Source organism: Nicotiana tabacum, chromosome 10 (genome assembly GCF_000715075.1).
Source record: "Nicotiana tabacum cultivar K326 chromosome 10, ASM71507v2, whole genome shotgun sequence".
Taxonomy (NCBI): Eukaryota; Viridiplantae; Streptophyta; class Magnoliopsida; order Solanales; family Solanaceae; genus Nicotiana; species Nicotiana tabacum.
Window position 1 is genome coordinate 109,686,160 of NC_134089.1, and position 20,801 is coordinate 109,706,960.

General features: G+C 37.7%; 1 long non-coding RNA gene across 1 annotated transcript; it reads left to right on the plus strand.

Moving 5' to 3' along the window:
* The first annotated feature begins 286 nt into the window (after positions 1 to 286).
* LOC142164887 (uncharacterized) lies at positions 287 to 2,167 on the plus strand. Its single transcript, XR_012695969.1, has 3 exons — positions 287 to 519; positions 1,432 to 1,606; positions 1,784 to 2,167. It is a non-coding gene; the product is annotated as an uncharacterized LOC142164887 (long non-coding RNA).
* The last annotated feature ends 18,634 nt before the right edge of the window (positions 2,168 to 20,801 follow it).

Below are 20,801 nucleotides of genomic sequence, written 5' to 3' on the forward strand. Positions count from 1 at the left end.
TATTCTTGTTATATGCATTTTTAATTAATAGACAAGCTTACACGTGCAATGCACGTGCCATAAAGCTAGCAAGTAAAAATAGTTTTTTGTATTTATAGTAGGCCAAACTAATTGACTCACATTTTTTTTTGAAAAAATAATACTTTATTTTCGACTACTAAATACAAATAATTTCTGGCGCCTAAAAGTCAATAAAGCCCTAATTTTATCACGAGTATTGGGCCATTAACTCAGTCCACCATAAAATCCTTAAAATTCTCAGTTTCCACTACACGACCTAGAACAACATAAAACTCCCCAACGAGTACGACGTAACCGAAGCCTGCATCAAGCTCAGAACGGCGTCCCTTTCTGTTCACCTGTTCTCCCTGGCTAGATCTTTCCATATTTACACAGAGGTATCTGGTTTGTGATTTGAGAATTGAAAGCTCTAGCCTTTTCACATAATCAAAGTGTTGAAAATTATTCAATATTGCTCCGGAACAAGTGTCTTGACAATCAACATCATGAGAAAACCAAGTAAGCCTTTTTGGAGTTCTAATTGATCCATCATTAATTATTCCTAAAGTTTATGACTTTATGTTATTGCTGCAAAATCCTGCAACGACGTGGCCGGTTGTGATGTGATGTTTGTGTTATTATATTCTTAAAAGTTTATGACTTTATGCTGCTTGTCAGATATAGTTAACCCGTATCTCTATTAGATAGCCCCATCATTCTACGCATCAACGAACGATAGAAACAAACAACTAAATACTCTACATATATAGTTGAAGTGTCAATGCCGTTAACGTATGTGTGAATTCGGCCTCCTATTGAGATCCATAGAAATCAAATAAGATTTTAGGTTAAGCAAAGGGCAAATGCTTCTTTATCTTCTAAAGTTATTGAGTCATAATTTCGCACATTCTTTCACAACAATTCCGGTTTGCACTATCTTTTCGTCATCATGTCAGTACTCGATCGTCTTATTGACGCTGGGTTTGGTACTATATCGAGGTGTATACTTCTAGCCTGAGAAGAAAAGATGGCTTCTTGCACAACCCCGAGTTCAATCGAGCCATCGCAGAATATGGTCAGGTAAATGAATTTATTTTTTACTTATGCTGGAACTCGAAAAGCAAATGTCTACAAGAAAAGAGAACTGTAGAAAGTTTAAAATAATTTCAAATTTACCAAAGCTTACCTTGGACAAACCAACTGCTATCACTGGCTATCTCTTTTTAATGGAATTCAGACCTTCACCCGTAAGCCTCTTAACGAGGAAGATGCAATGCTGCTAGGTGTCGATGTTCTCGTTCGTTATACGGTATTCAGAATTATTTCATTGCTGATATTAATTTACTCTCAAAGTCTAGCAAACCACATTTACTGGATGCTTATTTTCAGAGGGACTATGATACTTATTTATTACTTTTTTTGTTTGTTTAGTTGATAGGTTCTGGAGGTGTCGGTTTCATCTATTTTATGAAAAGTCATTTCGACTGGCTGAAACAAAGGAAGTTGGAGATGGAGCGACGCAGGGTGAGATCCTTCCAAGAAGCCGAACAAGAATTGGAGCAAATCATGCAACAATATCAAATTTCCAAGCGAAGTATCAGGGGAGGTAAAGCAGGAATTGTACCCTTTGTGTATCTAACCGATGAAAAAAACAGTCGAGGACACCTATTATTATTGACCTGTTAGTGTAGATCATGATGTGAATTCTATCTTGTTGAGTTAATCATCCTTTAAAGGAAAAAAAAACGTTAGTTTGATCTCTTACATCTTATAATTGTCGCAGGCAATGCGCCAAAAGCTGCAGATGGAGCTCAGGCCAAGGCAACGAATAATGAAAAACTATGACCGGGAGCTGTTAAGTTAAGGCTTGAAGAAGAATATAATTCCCAACAACTGAAGGAAAAATTCTAAGCTAGGGAAAAAGAGGGGATGGATGATAGTCTTGGTATATTTAGCGTCATTTCAATTGACGACGCAGTGGGTTAATAAACTTCTGCAGACTCATAATTTCATAAAATAAGCTGCGATAAAAGAAAGAAACTATATATAGAGAGAGATAGAATTAGAATGATGCCAAAAAAGGGAGAAAAAAAGATAAATGGCGATCCTTGTCTAAGAGAGAGGCACCTCTTCCATTCCCTCCTTTATATTTATCTTCATTTATATTCGTACGTATGCGTTAGACTAATCACCAGTATCATTGTTGTTAGTGTTGTCTCAAGTCGAGATTCTCAAAGCAATCTTAGAAGAACCTCTATATGATATGATGATGCGGTGAATCAGTCATACAACTTTGCATTGTGATTTGTTGGTGCAAATTGATTGACATTTTATTTTCTTCCTGAACTAACATCATTTAACTTGTAACAACTTATATGAATGTGTTTGCAACATCTGTAATAGGTTCATTTAATTTAATTGTAATTTTTTAGATAGGTGTACCAAGAAAATTGCCGTGTGCTAATTATATTATTTCGCATATGAATGAGGACTAAGAATATGAAGTATATACCTGAACATGATAATCAGTGATGAGGTGTATTGGAAGTGGTTTAGTGTCACGATCCAAATCCCACCATAAGGCCGTGATGACACATAATCTCTAAAACTAGGTAAGCCGATCACTTATATCAACATTAAATCAGTAAATCATAATAGAATAAATCAGAATTTAATATAAATACGGAAATAAAGCTAACACAAGCCAAAATGGCAATACTCTGTAAAACTCTCCAGAGTACAAAGTCACGAGCTCTAACTGAATACATAGGAATATCTCAAATATATAATATTGTTCGAATATAAAAATTACAGTGTAAATAATAATAAAAAAAAAGGACTCCATATTAATAACGTTCTATCTTCTTATCCAGCATTCACCTTGCTATAGTCATATATGAAACGAACTTAATACGTGAGCTTTGGCTCTGATCATAAACTCCACGGTCAATGATAGGTTTACGAGTGCGACTGTGCGAGAATGATTTATTTGAACTAGAAGATATAAGGAAAATAAATAAAAGGTAGGCGCAGATTGCCTAGGTTTTTCTTTTTTGGTTTCTCACCCGATGTCCAGTATCCGTATTAGAGCCCGACTATATCCGGATTCATGCCATGTAGGGCCCCGTTCGAGAGGAAACGCTTCCTACCAAGGATTTTTCCATACACAGGACTCGAACCCAAGACCTCCGGTTAAGGAAAGAGCAGCCATATCCGCTGCACCATTGGTGGTTTTTGCTTAGGGTTTGTAATGGTGAAGGGTGCAAGAAATTTTAAAACAAAGCGAAGAGAGTCAAATTGATTAAAATATAAATCTGATATAAAAATGAAGCATAGAAAAAAAATAGATTCCAAAAATTATTCTCATTAACTATTTGTTATTAGCTCCAATCTTTTGTCCGAAGCTAGTTAAATGCGATTAAATATCATCACTTTCATGAACTTATATTTTAAATTTTTTATTTTTCACTCATAACTCAAACACACTCTTTAATACAATATTTATGTGATTTTCTTAAATACGTGTTGATATAAGGTACACACTTAAAATACATACCCAGAAATTAGTAGAAGAAATTGACCTTTCAAGGATAAGTTTTAATCAACTTACCTTGCTTTCGCTTTATTAACATTCATAAGCTTTCAATCCCCTTCCATCATTCCAATGTTGATTAAAAAGCTCAACATCACCAACAAGTCGATATCTACAATTAAATATCCTAATTACATCAAAATATGACCTAAGATATTAATCAATATCTATATATGGTTCATAAATTGGCTACAAGCCTCCAACAACTTAAATCGCCAAATAGATTTACAACCAAGACCATTCAACTTCATCCTTATATTTTAATAGCCATTCGAAGTCATTAATGATACTACATCAATTGTCCAATGCCATCAAGTTACTATTCATGCCATGAACTAGAGTTTTATAATCCAATCTTTCCACCAATAAAACTTGTAACAAATACATCAAATACTTCTAACTACTCATAATAAACGAGTTTGAAGCATTGAAATTACCTCTAGTAGAACAATCATGAAAAATCACAACTTTGGTGTTTTTTGTGTTCTTGAGGATTTTATGATGAAATCTAGAATTTGGATGTTAGAATGATGTTAGAACTCATGTATATTGAGTAAGATCAACCCAAAACATCATTAACAACTTACCTCGGTTGATTGGACTTGATTTTAGCTCAAAATCGCCCATTCACCTCAAGAACCCTAACCCCCAAATACTCAAAATACTCCCCTCCCCCGACCTTGTATTTATAGGCCCAGATTTCTGGGTTTCGGATGCGGCCTCGGATGCTTCGCATCCCCAGTTCACTCCTCTTCGATGCTCGGATGTGGACCTGGATGCTATGGCAGCACTTGACCGCCAGTCTTTGTTTTTCGGACGAGGTCTAGGATGTTTTGCATCCATAGACTCCTCTGCCAGCCTTTGGTAATTTGGTCATAACTTCTTGTAGGAATGTCCAAATGACAAATGGATTGAAACGTTAGAAACTAGACTCGAAGATATTTAATTTGATAGATTTTCCATAACATAACTCTTTATATATATTTATATATGGTCGTTCAAAGTTAGGTCTTGTGCGTACTCATTTGGAACTTTAGTCTATCATGTAATTTCCATCTTGATTTACCCCAAGGGCTCTTTTTATGACCTATATCACTTCAAATACACCTCGTACACTTATTATCATATCCAATTAATATCCATCATATTAATAGCCCTCGTTTGCATACAAAATAATATAATTAGCACACGTCAACTTTCTTAATAGCGCCTAAGTACTTCAAACTTTTCCGGGGTGCTACAAGCATGGTATGGGTCCTAGACTAACCGGACAATAGCATACTTAGTAGCTACGTATGGGATCTCGTCACCTCATACATACGTATCCTCCTCACATAGGTACACATATTTATTTAATTCACATATGGGGTTAATTCCCTCTTATAAGGTTAGAAATGAGACTTACCTCATCTCAATGCCTACTTTTCGGTCCAAGATTGTGCTCAAACCCCCCAAATTTGGTGCCAAACGACTCAAAACTAGTCAAAAATTATATAAAGTAATCAATACATGCTCAAAAGTTCATATCCCAACCATAAAGTGATTTCCCAAGCATATTTGTAAAATTCCTAAAATTTACCCCCCGGCCCACGTGCCTGAATTCCGGAAATTTTCGAAGAAAGTTGTTACCCATAACCCCATGAACTCAAATATATGATTTTACTAAATTCCATAACCAATTTCGTGGTCAAATCTCACTTTTATAAAAAAAAAACTTAGGTTTTCATCTAAACCCTTGATTTTCACTAATTTTTACATGTTAATCTACCCATAATCTATGTATTTAACTCATATTGTGTAGAAATTACTTACCTCAAAGTTCTAGATGAAAACCCTATTCCAAAAGCTCCAAAATTCCCCCAAGAGATGAAGTGAAATTAGATAAATGGTTTAAGTCCCGCATTAAATGAGCTGGTCACAAGTCTCTGATGTCGCATTTGCGACATCAGTGTCGCAAATGCGACAAATACCTTGCAAATGCGGACCTTGGGATTTAGCTGCTGAGGTCGCAAATGTGACGAAGGGGTCACAAATGCGAACACTGATGAGGTTGCAAATGCGACTCAGGTGTCACAAATGCGAACACTGCCCCAGGTCGAGATTCTTCGCTATTGCGAAGCTCTTCTAGCAAATGCGAGGTTCGCATTTGCAAACAATTTCTCACATTTGCGAGACCTGAAACTGCTGCCAAGTAACACCAGAAAACTGATGTGTTTTTCATCTTTCCGAATGTCCGAAACTTACTTGAGCCCTCAGAGCTCCACAGTAAACAACCACACAAGTCTAACAACATCATACAAACTTGTTCGCGTGATCGAAATGCTGAAATAACATCAAAAACCACGATTCGGACACCAAAACGCATCAATTAACTCATGAACTCAAAAACTTCTAAAAACACTTCTACGAGTCCGTTTCCTATCAAATCAACTCGGAATGACGCCAAATTTTACATGCAAGTCTTAAATGACATTATAGAACTATTCCTAGTCTCGAAATTCTATTTGGACCTCGATAACAGTAAAACTAGCTCCAAACCAAATTTAAAGAACTTCTAAGATCTTCAAAGAACCAACTTTCACTATTAAGCGCCAAAATGCTCCCGGGTCATCCAAAATCCGATCTGAACATACACCCAAGTCCGAAAACATCATACAAACCTATTGGAACCATCAAATCCTCATTCCGAGATTGTTTACTCAAAATGTTGACCAAAGTCAAACTTGGCCTTTTTAGCGAACCTTAAGGAACCAAGTGTTCCGATTTCAACCCGTCCCCTTCCTAATCCCGAACTAACCATCCCCATGAGTTATAAAATAGTAAAAGAATGTACGGTAGGTCTTATTTAGGGGAAAGGGGTTCTAGAAAGCAAAATGACCGGTCGGGTCATTACACTATAAATGTATCTTTCTTCTTTTGCCCAAATTTACTTTCAAATCTTCTTTGGTATAATTTTCAAAATTCTTAGCCTCCTTTGAATGTTCAGATCTTTGGTGTTTCTTCGTCTCATTCCTCACAAAATACCAAGCGTTTCTTCTCAGACTCCATTCTTCTTCACTCGTAAAAGTAAAATGGCTAAGACTTCAAAAATTGTTTAGTAAAAGGAAACTGCTTCCTCGTCTCGACCGAACGACGAGCAACCAGTGGCAGAGCCACGCCTTGAAGAATTCTTTCCTAGAAGGTGTGTCATCAACTCTGACTTCAAGGTTGAAAAGACCCCCCTCAGTTCCTGGCCGATGTGAGCCAATGTCGAGGTATATATGTACGATCACCGGTGATCTCCTCGACTATGTTAAAGAGGACTGAAACAGGGTCAATAAGCACATAGTGGTTCCCACCCCTGAGGAATCAATCACTACCCATGTGGAAGTGTTCTAAGTGTTTACACTTATCCTTGCACATTGGGTCCTCTGGATCCGGTAATTATAGACTTCTGCAAGAAGTACGAAGCGACGATCGGCCAGATTCATCCCTCTTTCTAGAGGATAGTGATACTACTTCGTCTCTTTGTAAGCCAAGTCGATGGGCTTACCTTTACCCTCGACCAGCTCAAATGCCTATATAGCCCCCGACTCTATCGAGGGGGACTAATAAAGCTTTAACATCGGGCCACCAAGGCACCTTTCTCGAGCATAGATGAGGATAAGGATCGAGGCTGGATGGGCTGATTTCTCCAAGGGAAGACCTCGGACTTGATCCCAGCCGAGAGTATGTCATTTCCTAAGTAATGGAATATGAAACGTAAGCATAATTCGTCTTTAGTTTTTGCTTATTGTCTTCATTTTTCATCCTTCATTATCAGCGTTTTACTTAATGCAGCCGTTTTCTGGATGTCGGGTGTAGTTCCCTAACTCGAGAACTAGGTCAGGAGCCTAATATCGAAATTGACACATGCTGAGCATGCATGGGGCGATTTGGCAAAGGGTCGATAGGAGGCCCATATGTAAATTTTCCTTTGTGACTTAATAATTCGACCATTGTTCGAATTTCCCTTCGATCTTACTTGTCTTTCTTTTGCAGGTCTCGAGAAGGATATGCCAATGAGGCCTCTGGCGATGAAGAAATCCTTCCCCAACCATTTGTTCCGAAGCAGAAGAAATAGCGAAAGAGGAGAGGGGCTCCGAGTTCCACGAAGTCGGATGAACAGAAGCCCAAAAAGAGGAAAACCTGAAAACCCAAGGGAAATGTCATCCCTCTATCAATGGACTCGGTCCATCGGCTATTAGATGAGTCCGAAGAAGATGAAAAGGCAACCGGGTTGGCGCTGATACTCAAAAAATCTCCGAGCCGATGAGAGCTGAAACTACTACTCTACCTCGACATAATGAGCCCGAGGGGGAAGCCTCAACCAAAGTCCTTGAGCCAGAAAGAGCTGAAGTCACTTCCCCTCGAGGTGAGAAGGCTATTGAGGAAGAAGTGGAGGCTGATGTAGAAACCATGTCTAAGGCCCCTTGAGATGAAGGTGGCGCCCCAAAAGATTTGCTTGGGGCAATTGAGAATGGAGATTCCCCTTCATTGCCTTCATTCTTTAATTCGATGATCAAGGATGCTTAGGTGATGGAGACTTGCCACGGGGAAGGGGTCCATGGAGCAGAAGACCCTTTTTGTGGTTACTTTGTTGGAATAGAAAACGTCATCGGTCTGGGTGACTTGGAAATACCGAGGAAAGCTTGAATGAAGCCTCCTCGAGCTTTAAACTGACTGATCAGTTCCCGGTGCCCAGCGTCAATCCCAGGCATAAACAATCAATTGTTATCTCGGTCCCGGAGGATGTTCAGGTTCTCTCTGCCCCCATGAGGGTGGCTAGCTACCTCCGGTATTTGGTCACCAAAGAAGACCAAGCCAAGATGGATGAGGTGGAAACACCTTGTCTTTTCAATAGCCAACTCTAAACCGGGTAATCTCAGATTTCCCCGCCGATGTCAATTTTCATACTTAGATTTTTATCCCTTTATATAACTTCCTTTTCTATTTTTGTAGGCTTATGTGCTTCATCATGAGGCTTTCCTCCAATTCCGAGGGGAGCTGAGCCAGTATGAGACCGAGATTCAAGGGCTTACTGATGAAAATGATGCCTTCAAGCTTCTCAGAGAGTAGAGGAAAGAGGAAGCTAAAGGCCTCCGCGCTAAGCTAGAAATGGCTCAGAAAGAACACGCCGAACTGGTTGAGTAGATAAGAAGAAAATTTGAAGTTAGTGATGACGATTCGGGCATGGTAGCTAATGGTTCAAACCCTCAGGTCCAACAAAAGCTTGATGTGATCAGACAACTTCGTGTAGAGGCTGATGCAATAAAAACTAAGGCCGAAGGATGGAAGAAAAAATGGATCGCCTGACCTTAGAAAAGGAGACTGCTCGGGCCCAACTGGCCTCAGCCAAAAACCAGCTCCGAGGTATGAATGAGGAAATCTTGGTGTAGGCTAAGAAAATCAAGGAGCTCCAGTCCAGGTCAAGCTTATGGATTTTATCTTGGTATGACCTTCTTCGACCACCGACCTTATGAGTTGTACGATTGCTCCCGAATTGAGTTCGTTGTCTTCGACCAATGACCCTAGTTTTGCGAGGGCATCGGCTTCGCTATTTTGATCTCGGTTCACATGTTGCAAAGTCCATTCCTTGAACCGGTGTAGAGTTACTTGTAGCTTATCCAAGTATCTTTACATTCATTCCTCTCGAACTTCAAAGGTTCTGTTAACCTGATTCACCACGATGAGGGAGTCACATTTGGCTTCGATCACCTCTGCTCCCAAGCTGTCGGCTACTTCAAGACCTGCAATCATAGCCTTATATTCGGCCTCATTGTTAGTCAATTTTACAGTTGTAATAGATTGTCTAACTACGTTACCTGTGGGTGGTTTTAACATGATCTCGAGCCCAGACCCTTTTACGTTCGAAGCACCGTCTGTATAGAGGGTTCAGATTCCTGAGGATGAATCCAAGCTGACTAATAGTTCCCTTTTTACCTCGGGTATTAAGGCTAGCGTGAAGTCAGCCACAAAGTCTGCCAAGGTTTGAGACTTGATGGTTGTTCGGGGCTGATATTCGATATCATACCTGTTGATTTCTATGGCCCATTTGGCCAACCGCCCAAAAGTTCGGGCTTATGCAAATATTTTGAAGTGGATAAGTTGTTACTACACATATGGGATGATATTGAAAGTATGGTTTTAATTTCCTAGAGGTGTTTTCAAAACAAGCGCCAATTTTTCTAGATGTGGATACCTGGTTTCGGCCTCACTTAAGGTTCGACTAACATAATAGATAGGGAATTGCGTACCTTGTTCTTCTCGAACGAAGACTCCACTTACTGCTATCTCTAATACTGCTAAATATAAGTAAAACTGCTCGTCTACCTTTGGCGTGTGGAGCAGCGGCGGGCTTAATAAGTACCGTTATAGTTCCTCCAAGGCCTGTTGGCATTCCGGAGTCCGCATAAAGTTTCTTCTTATTCAGTAACAAGAATCGGTGACTCTTATCTGAAGATCTCGAGATGAATCGTCCCTGGGCGACCATGCACCCCGTTAGCCTTTGCACGACTTTTACGTTGTCCACTACCTTAATATCCTCGATAACTTTAATTTTATCATAATTGATCTCAATTCCTCAATTAGATACCATGGAGCCGAGAAACTTGCCTGAGCCGACCCCGGATGCACATTTTTCTGAGTTGAGCTTCATGTTGTATCTTTTCAGTATATCGAAAGTTTCTTGTAAATGCTTCAAATGATCCTCTGTTCACAGGGACTTAACTAACATATCATCAATATAAACCTCCATTGATTTTCCTATTTGTTCTTTGAACATCCGGTTTACTAGGCATTGATAAGTTGCAACCAGCATTTTTTAGTCCGAATGGAATTATATTATAACAGTAGGTGCCGTACTTAGTGATGAACGAGGTCTTTTCCTGGTCTTCCGGGTTCATCTGTATTTGGTTGTACCCATAGTAGGCATCGAGAAAACTAAGAATCTCATGGCCGGCTGTGGCATCGATCATGCGATCAATATTAGGCAAAGGAAAAGAATTCTTGGGGCATGCTTTATTTAGGTCTTTATAATCTACACACATTCTAAGTTTATTCCTCTTCTTAGGGACTACTACTACGTTTTCTAACCATTTGGGATATTTTACTTCCCGAATAGATCCTATTTTAAGAAGTTTGGTTACCTCATCTTTGATAAAAGCATGTTTGATCTCGGATTGGGGTCTTCTTTTTTGTTTCACCGGACGGAACTTTGGATCCAGGCTTAATTTATGAGTGGTAACTTCTAGTGGAATCCATGTCATATCGAGATGAGACCAAGCAAAACAATTCATGTTAGTTTTAAGGAATTGAATAAGTTTTCCCCTGAACTCGGGGGCTAGCCCCGTGCCCAGGTATACCTTTCGTTCAGGCTAATTTTTGGTCAATGTGATTTGCTCCAGCTCTTTTATCATCAACTTGGTGGCGTCAGAATCATTGGGGACTATGAAATATTGAGGTACCCCATTGTCATCATCATCGTCAATCCCTTGCTTTTCCGATTGGGTTGAGGCCGGTGTATGTGGTTGCTATTTAGCCTTCTATTTTTCCTTTGAATCTGACCCTTTTGTTGGCAAGATTGTCGATATTGGTATCACTTCATCAACAGCAAACATTCCCTTGGTTGCGGGTTGTTCCCCGTAGACCGTTTTAACTCCCCCTGGCGTTGGGAACTTTAGAACTTGGTAAAGGGTCGAGGGTACTACCCTCATGTTATGGATCCACGGTCTCTCGAATATGGCATTATATCTTATATCGCCCTCGATCAAATGGAACTTTGTTTCTTGGATGGTCCCAGCCACGTTTACTGGCAAAGTTATTTCGCCTTTGGTGGTTATACATGCCATATTGAAGCTGTTTAGTACTCGGGCCATGGACACAACCTGATCCTGTAGGCCGAGTTGTTCTACGACACTCGATCAAATAATGTTGGCCGAGCTACCTAGATCAACTAAAACATGTTTAACTTGAGTCTTATTCATAAGTACAGAAATTACCAATGCGTCCTTATGAGGTTGTACGATCCCTTCTGCATCCTCGTTATTGAAGGACAAAGTTGAGTTATTGATAACTTGAGTTATTGAAGGACAAATAATGTCGGAATATTTGGTCATTTTACCTTAGAGACCAAAGTTGGTCGCTAATTAGCGACCAACTTTGGTCCCTAAAATAAAGGGACCAGCAATATTGCGACCAGGCATGTTTGGTCGATTTTTGGTAGCTTTTAGGCCTATAAGCGACCAACTTTGGTAGCTTTTAGGCCTATAAGCGACCAACTTTGATCGCTTTTTGTGGTCGCTTTTTTCCGGAATTCTAGTAGTGAGCATTCACCAAGCTATAGTCATATATAAAAGGAACTTAATACGTGAGCTTTGGCTCTGATCATAAACTCCACAGTCAATGATAGGTTTACGAGTACGATTGTGCGAGAATGATTTATTTGAACTAGAAGATATAAGGAAAATAAATAAAAGGTAGGCACAGATTTCCTAGGTTTTTCTTTTTTTGGTTACTCACACGGTGTCCAGTATCCGTATTGGAGCCCGATTATATCGGGATTCACGCCGTGTAGGACCCCATTCGAGGGGAAACACTCCCTACTAAGGATGTTTCCATACACAGGACTCGAACCCAAAACCTCTAGTTAAGGGAAGAGCAGCCCCGTCCGCTGCACCACATCCTTTGGTGATTTTTGTTTAGGGTTTGTAATGGTGAAGGGTGCAAGAAATTTTAAAACAAAGCAAAGATAATCAAATTGATTAAAATATAAATTTGATATAAAAATGAGGCATAGAAAAAAAAGGGATTCCAAAAATTATTCTCATTAACTATTTGTTAGTAGCTCCAATCTTTTGTCTGGAGCTAGTTAAATGCGATTAAATATCATCACTTTCATAAACTTATATTTTTATTTTCATTCATAACTCAAACACACTCTTTAATACAATATTTATGTGATTTTCTTAAATACGTGTTGATATAAGGTACACACTTAAAATACATACCCAGAAATTAGTAGAAGAAATTGACCTTTCAAGGATATCTTGTATTCTGTTTTCAGATATCTCATGGTAAAATTATAAATCTCTTCAAAAAGTTGGATTTTTAAGAAAGGGATTTTTACATTCATATTCTATATATGAAACTTTATTACCTCTCCTAATCAAGTTTTAACTTAATTACATGGCCATATACAACTTATCAATTATATACAAATTTATATTAATTGCATAGTATTGAAGACAGAAGAAGTATGTGGAGTGAACTGACAAGGTCGCACTCAATACAACAAGGGCCATGGTTGATAATGGGGGTTACAGTGCTATTAGATCAGTTGAAGATAGACCAGTTGGTAACCCTGTGCAAGAACTGGAGGTAAGAGATTTCAATGAATTTATTAAAGGTACTGGATTGACAGAAATGAAGACTAGTGGAAGGAATTTTACATGGACAAATGGCCATACTTATGGTAAGATTGATAGAGCCCTGATTAATGCTGATTGGATGCTGGTAATGCCACAATTGGAGGTCTGGATTATGGATCCTCACTGTTGATCATTCACCAATAAGTATAGCACTGGAGGAAAATGAAGATTATAGCTCCAAACCTTTTAAATTCCTAAACCACCTAGCTGAGCATAATGACTTTATGAAGATAGTTAATGAAGCATGTGAGAGGCCACAGGAACAACACACTATGAGGAGTATTTGGAAGAAACTCAAAAGAGTAAAACATGCTATGAAGGTCTTAAACAAAAATGAATATAATGTTGTTGCTGATATGATCAAGGTGTGTAGACAAAGACTAACTGCTTTATAAGAGCAAATGAGGGATCCTGGGCAAGATGAGACCTTAGTAGCTAAAGAGAAAGTAATGAAAATACAACTGGAGAAATGGTTAGGGGTGGAGGAAAGCACTATGAGACAGAAATTAAGAGTAAAATGGCTAAAGCTAGGTGATGCCAATACAACATATTTTTTTGCAAGTATGAAAAAAGATGCAGCCAAAACAAGATTAGAAGATTAATAAAAGGTAATGGGAGCACAGTGCAAACAAGGAAGGATATTGAGGAGGAGGTGACGGGGTTCTATCAACAGCTCATCAGTAAGTGAATTGCCTGCTATTAACCCAGCTATTATGAGAGATGGTCCCATGGTGAATAAACTGCAACAACTGCAACTGATTGCAGAGGTCTCAAAGGAGGAGATTTATCAGGCTCTGAAAGGTATTAGTGACAACAAAGCCCCTGGGTGTGATGAATTCAATGCTTTATTCTTCAAGAAGGCTTAGCCTGTAGTAGGAGATTCAATCACAACTGCAGTTATGGAGTTCTTTTCAAGTTCAAATTTGTATTAGCCTATCAACAGTACAACAATAACTCTTGTTCCTAAGGTGAAAAGTTCTTCTAAAATTACTGAGTACAGGACAATATCATATTAAATAATTCTTTACAAAATTATCAAACATAATAACCAACAGATTACAAGGAGTGATGGATGGACTGGTGGATAAGAGTTATTTTGCCTTTGTTCTTGGTAGACTGATAAATGACAACATAATACTTAGTCATGGGTTAGTGAAAGGTTATGGCAGGAAAGGTGTCTCTCCCAGATGTATGTTGAAGATAGACATGAAGAAGGCATATGATTCTGTGGAGTGGGGTTATCTAGAGCAAGCGTTGACACATCTGCAGTTGCCAGTGAGATTTGTGCAATGGATTATGAGTTGTGTTACAACAGTCTCATACTCCATTATGATTAATGGGCCGCCTACAAAGCCAGTTCCATCTAAGAAAGGGTTGATACAGGGAGATACCCTATCTCCTTACCTATTTGTACTAGTTATGGAGTATTTGACAAGACTTTTGAAGACACTTAAAAAGGATCCTAATTTCAACTATCATCCTAAATGTGGCAAACTGAACATAGTGCAGTTGAGCTTTGTTGATGATCTATTACTATTCTGTAGAGGTGATGCCATATCTTTTCAGTTACTATTTTAGTGCTTTCAACAATTCTCAAAGGCTTCAGGGCTAGTGACAAATGCTGATAAAAGTTTCATATTCTTTGGTAGAGTGCATGATGACCAACAACAGAAGATATTGTAAGACTTGGGTTTTGTCAAAGGAACACTACCAGTTAGGTACTTGGGGGTACCTCTTAGCTATAAGAGGTTATCATTAATACAGTGTCATCCTCTGCTTGAGAAGATGCTAGGGAGAATCCAATCCTGAACATCAAAGTTTCTGTCATATGTAGGAAGAATTCAGCTAATCAAGAGTGTGCTATTCTCTATCCAAGTATACTGGTCTCAGGTGTTTGTGTTTCCAAAAAAAAAAACTCATCCAACTTATTGAAAGAGTATGCAGAACATTTCTATGGTCTGGGGGTGTAGAAGTGTCAAGGAAAGCTCTATTGTCATGTGACAGTTTGTGCAAACCTAAAGCAGCTGGTGGTTTAAATCTACTAGCTATAGAGGAATGGAATAAGGCAGCCATATGTAAACTCCTTTGTAACCTATGCAAGAAGAAAGATAGGTTATGGGTGCAACAGATATATGTGTATTATAAGAAGCAGAATGCATTGTGGAGTATTGCACCAAAACAAGCCTCTTGGATAGTACAGAAGATACTTAAAGCCAAACAATACTTTGAGAAAGTTGGTTATATAGAGGAGGATGTAGAGGGGATAAGCAGTTTCTCTATTACGAGTATGTATAAGAAACTGAGGGGTGACTTTGATAGAGTACCATAGAGGAAACTAGTGCACAATAGTGTTGGAGTTCCAAAATGGAACTTTATAGTCTACCTAGCTGCACATAGAAGATTGATGACTAAAGACAGGCTGGGGGGTTTGGGCTATGTGGAGGATGTAACATGTTCATTATGTAACAGTGGATCATTTGTTTTTCAAATGTATCTATTCATCGAGAGTATGGACAGCAATGCTGCAATGGCAAGGGATCTAGAGACAACCAATGATGTGGGCAAATAAACTTGAAAGGGCAGGAAAGTACTATAGAGGGAGGAGCACAACGGCTGAGTTGTATAAACTTGTACTGGCAAGAACACTGTATTACGTATAGCAAGAGAGGAATGTCAGGATCTTCTAAGGAGTGCAACGATCAGAAATCACTCTAAGCAAAGCAATAACGCAGGATGTGCATGGGAGAGGAGAAAGTAAACACAGGATACAAAGAAGACTACGGGAACTCAACTACTATCCTAGTATGTAAGGATTGTTCTATAGATAGTAGTTAAACTAAACTGTCTCTTGTAGTAGTAGTTAATGAAGCCTGGAATGGAGCTAAAATCTGGGGTGTTTGTCCAGATTAAGCTTGAGTACAGTATGTAAATATTTGTTGAGAAATGAAAATGTTAATTACCAAAAAAGTTATATACAAATTAATTTTAAATAAGTATCCCTTTAAATTAAGAATTGAATAAGGAATCAGTTATTTTTCATCCTTGTTCTCTCTCTCTCTCTCTCTCCTGCGCGGTCTTTCTCTCTCCGTCTCTCTCTGTCTCTCTATCTCTCATTCATGTTACACAATTGGTGTTCAAATTGAAATTGTCAATCAATAACTTAGCAATTTCTCATTCATATTGCACAATTGGTGTTCAAAGTGAAATTGTCAACTAATAAATTTTGAAGGTGTTTGACTCTCCGTCATTGACAGCCATTAAAAAGCTTTGAAACTTTGAATTCGAATTTGAGTTTTCAAAAATCATTATTTGTTTGGATTGGGTGTTATTGCAAATAATTGGGAATATTGTTTGAAGTTTATATCTCAATTTTGAAGGTGTTTGGTGAGGATTAGACTTGATTTTAGCTAAATTTCATATTGAAACTCGAAGAAGAAGAAGAATACATGATATACAATATACTTATGAAATTGTAGTAAGGTTGTTGTATTATAATTGTATGTAAAATGTATTATGTTCTCGTTATATATTTTTTTATTTGAATATTATATAAAAGTAGAATATTTTTTAAGTTGTATGATATTGTAGATGTATTTTAACAGGTAAAAATAATATATGAAAATTGTGGATAAGTTGTAGATTAGTTGTAAGTAAGTGTATATTGTATAATTAGTTGTATAAAATTTATGTTTAGCATGTATAAAAGCTACATATGAAAATGGGAGCTAACAATTAATTATATTAAATAATTAAGTGTATAAAATACAGTATAATTTTTTTTCTCGACAAGATTTGCTCTATAGTTGTACTAACACTTTGAAGAGGTTCTTCTAAAAAAAAAATAAGGTGGGTCGCCATTGACAACCTCCATGTTGTCATCATGGAAGTAGATACGAAGAGAAGAATTGGATATATTTCAACTAAAATTGTTCCTTGGAAAAAACAAAACAGATTCCTATTTCAAGCTACATATGAAAATGGGAGGTAATAATTTTGTTGGCAGAGAATATGATGGTTCCTTGTATTTTCTTTGTTTGTTCGGAACGACGGATAAGAGTTTTAGATGAAGATAAGAAAGAGATGAAATCTGGCCATTAAATTATCATAGGGATACGTGGCTTCCATCTAAATGTGCAGTGAGATTCAGATGTGCTCTATTTACTGGTCCGGATCTATAGGGAAATTGAGGGGAGGAGAGAAAAAAAAAGAAAAATTGTGTAACTAAATCCCTTAATTTAACGCATAAATAATGAATTGTATAGAAATGGTAAAAAAAATTATTTAGGGCAGGTAATAGACAAAATATAAATTAGTTTAGTAAATAAGTTTTAAATATAGTATAGGAAGGAAAAATTCCCTTTAAGAAAAGCTTATAATAGGACCGATCAAACTAATTTTGCCCATAAAAAATTGGTAAATAGCCACTTCGCCAGCTATTAAAGTTTAACTACCTTTTAAATTATATTTGCAAAAAAGTCATTCATTAATGCAAAAATACAAGTTTAGAAAAAAATACACCAACCTAAAACACGAAAAACTCTAGGGATGACTACTAGAATTTGAATATTTATAAGTGTTTACCCTAAAAACGGATAACAATTGAATTTATTTTGTAATATTAAGGACACGTGATTTTACTAGGTACTAACTGAGAAAGACGTAATATTGATATTGAAATTAACTAAAAATAGGAATAAAGCAAACCCAATGAGATATGCAGCTTTAGCCTCGAGATAGGTTACCCTCGAACCAAAGGAACGAGCAAAGTGATTTTTGAAATAATAACAGAGTATTGAGAGCTTAGAAAGCTTAGAAAATAGTATATTGTTTTGTATGGCGTGAATATCATATCTTTTACAAATGATCAGACCCCTTTTTATATAGAAGGGGAATCCTACTCTTTGTACAATTCTAAATACAGTAAGAAATCTCATGATTGGCTAATTAATCGGCCTCTTCTCAATACGTGCCGAGATTTCCGCCATGATCCTCGCCCGATTGCGGATATTTTGGTTTTCAGTTATTTGGCTCGGTAAGCTTCCCTTGATCTTGCTCGATCTCTATCTTACCTGGCTCCGATCTTGGCTGATCTCGATCTCGATCGGTCTCTGGGTCTCGAGCTCGTTAATCTAACTTTACACTGCGGTCCGATATAACATAGGGTCGAACCTTGGCCTTTCTCATTTCAGGACAAGCCCGATTTTGACTGTATACAAATAGCTCCCTCGTTTCTCGGAGAGAAGGAGACGAGTAACGATATGATCTTTTCCAATCCCATCTCAATGGGACATGACTTAAGCGATGAACCCGATCATGACGTCAACGGCAAGTGGATATTGAAACCTCCCATCAGTTCGGATATCGAGGCATTAAATGCCTCTCAGTTGTTGTCGGCCACTACCGGTTCCGAAGCGTCATCTTCAACCTATATATCACAATCCAATTCTAGTTTAGGCCGTGATGACGCCCAACACTGTTGCTAGGCAAGCCAACAATGAACAATCTAGTGACTTCCCATTTTCTTTACAAATTTTTAAAGTAAATAATTTTTAATAAAAAAAGGAATTGATAATAAGGGATTTTAAATAATCAAACGAAAGAAGCTAAATGCAATCATAATCATAGAAATACAACCCAAAAATCACAAGTCTACTAGTGTGTGCCAAGACCCGGAGTCACAAGTGTATGGGCATTCTAGCAGAATATAGAAAAGAATACTAGTCTACCGTCTGAAATAAAACAGACACACACACACACACACACACACACACACACACACACACACACACATATATATATATATATATATATATATATATATAACAAAAGGAAGACTTCGGCTACTGCAGTACGGCTCGGAAGGGCAGCTCACTGTGTAGTCTCGTAACCGGGATCAAATATATGCGCCGGACTGGTAACCAGATGTACACACCTCAAATCCTGTACAATTAAGTACAGAAGTATAGTATGAGTACATAAACAATATGCACCCAGTAAGTATCCAGTCTAATCTCGAAGAAGTAATGACGAGGGGTCGACCTTGACACTTACTAGGGCTAAATATGACATATAGAAATTTTATACTAAGCATAATTTACATGAATAATATCGAAAACTCAATAATAGGAGATAGTAAATACTTCTTTCACAAATTTTAAGTCCCGAGTTTATTATCATCATTTAACAGTTTGTACCTCAAGGCATTTAAGCAATATCAATTATGAATAGTTCCAAATATTTATCATGCACAAATTATACCGAGGTCGTACGACCCGATCCTACATAATATTTAAACTGTGCACTTCCGAGGGTCGAATGGCACGAACCATAGATGCATCTATCTACTGCTGAAGCGTTCTGTACGCTCCACAAATAGAAAAAATTTCAAATAAAACACAAATTCTCATTTATAGTCAAGTGTTCCATTCACAACTTCAAGGAGGTGGGTTAAACCTTTTACAATTCTTTTATCAACTTTCAATATGACTTAAGCAATTAAATCAACAAGTAGGGGCGCAAGCATTTCAAGAATAGCATTGTCACGACCCAAAATTATGTGACCGGCACCCGGCACAGTACCGACCCAAGCGAACCAAACCATGTGATGCACCCAAATCATATGCATGAAAACCAATTTAACTGCAAAAGCTCCTTGAAAATCTTATACATTATCAAGTTAAATGATAAAATATTTTCAAATTCAAAATCACACATGACGCCTTTCATGATAATAACAATGAGACTAAGTAAAATAAATATACTTTCATGAATTTCGTGCACAACACCGTTACTACAACCTTTCACAACTATCTATGGAGCCTCTATACCAAAGAATAGAACCAACGGTTGGAGTAATTCCAACAAAATAAAATAAGGAAGAACATGACAACTACCACGAAATAAAAGTGGTGCTTCATAATACCTCGGAAAGAGAGTCATCCAGGCCTGACCGCATGCCACGTATCATACATCATCCTGAAATATGTAAAGTAAGCAGGGCCCTGGAGGGGGGGCTAAGGGCTGAGTACACCACAATGGTACTCAATAAGTGTCATAGACTCTCTCTAACTTAAGTTCTTGGGACAAACTTTATAAAAACAAATGCATCATGACCCTTGTTATTTTAAATAATAAGCAAGTGAAACATAACCCACAATATAAACTTTTAAAATATTTACATCAACCCAAGATTTTGGATAAATCGTGCAAAATCATTACATATACTTTAAGTCATCGAAATCGCTTTTGGCTCCTTAGGCCTAAACATAAGAAAATCATTCTTACCTTTCACTGGGAGTACTATACCATCACCGACATAAGAAATTCAACTAGGTTATGTACCTAGCGGCAAGTATTATATACCCTACTTGCTCAGGTCGTCTCATCGGAGTGTCGTACGAATTGACTTAGTCATGCTAATAATAGCACAAAAAAGTACTATCTCGAAGGAGAGCACTCTGCCGTAGTCTATACCACAAAGTGGCCATCTACGCCTACACCGACACATGTAGTTTCATGACGACGAATACAATATATCCGAAGTCAATCTCGGTGAACACAAGTAACTGCCAAAATATTTGATACTTCAAAAATAGATTCATAGGATAGTAGCTTCAAAGGATCTATTTTTATCAAATCATAGCATTTATAGAAAATCTAAATCATTTAACAAAAATTAAATAAACAACATGCTAAAGCCTTTAGCAATTTACCATCAATCTTTAAAAGATACCACAAGAGCTATTCTGCACATCAATTTCCAA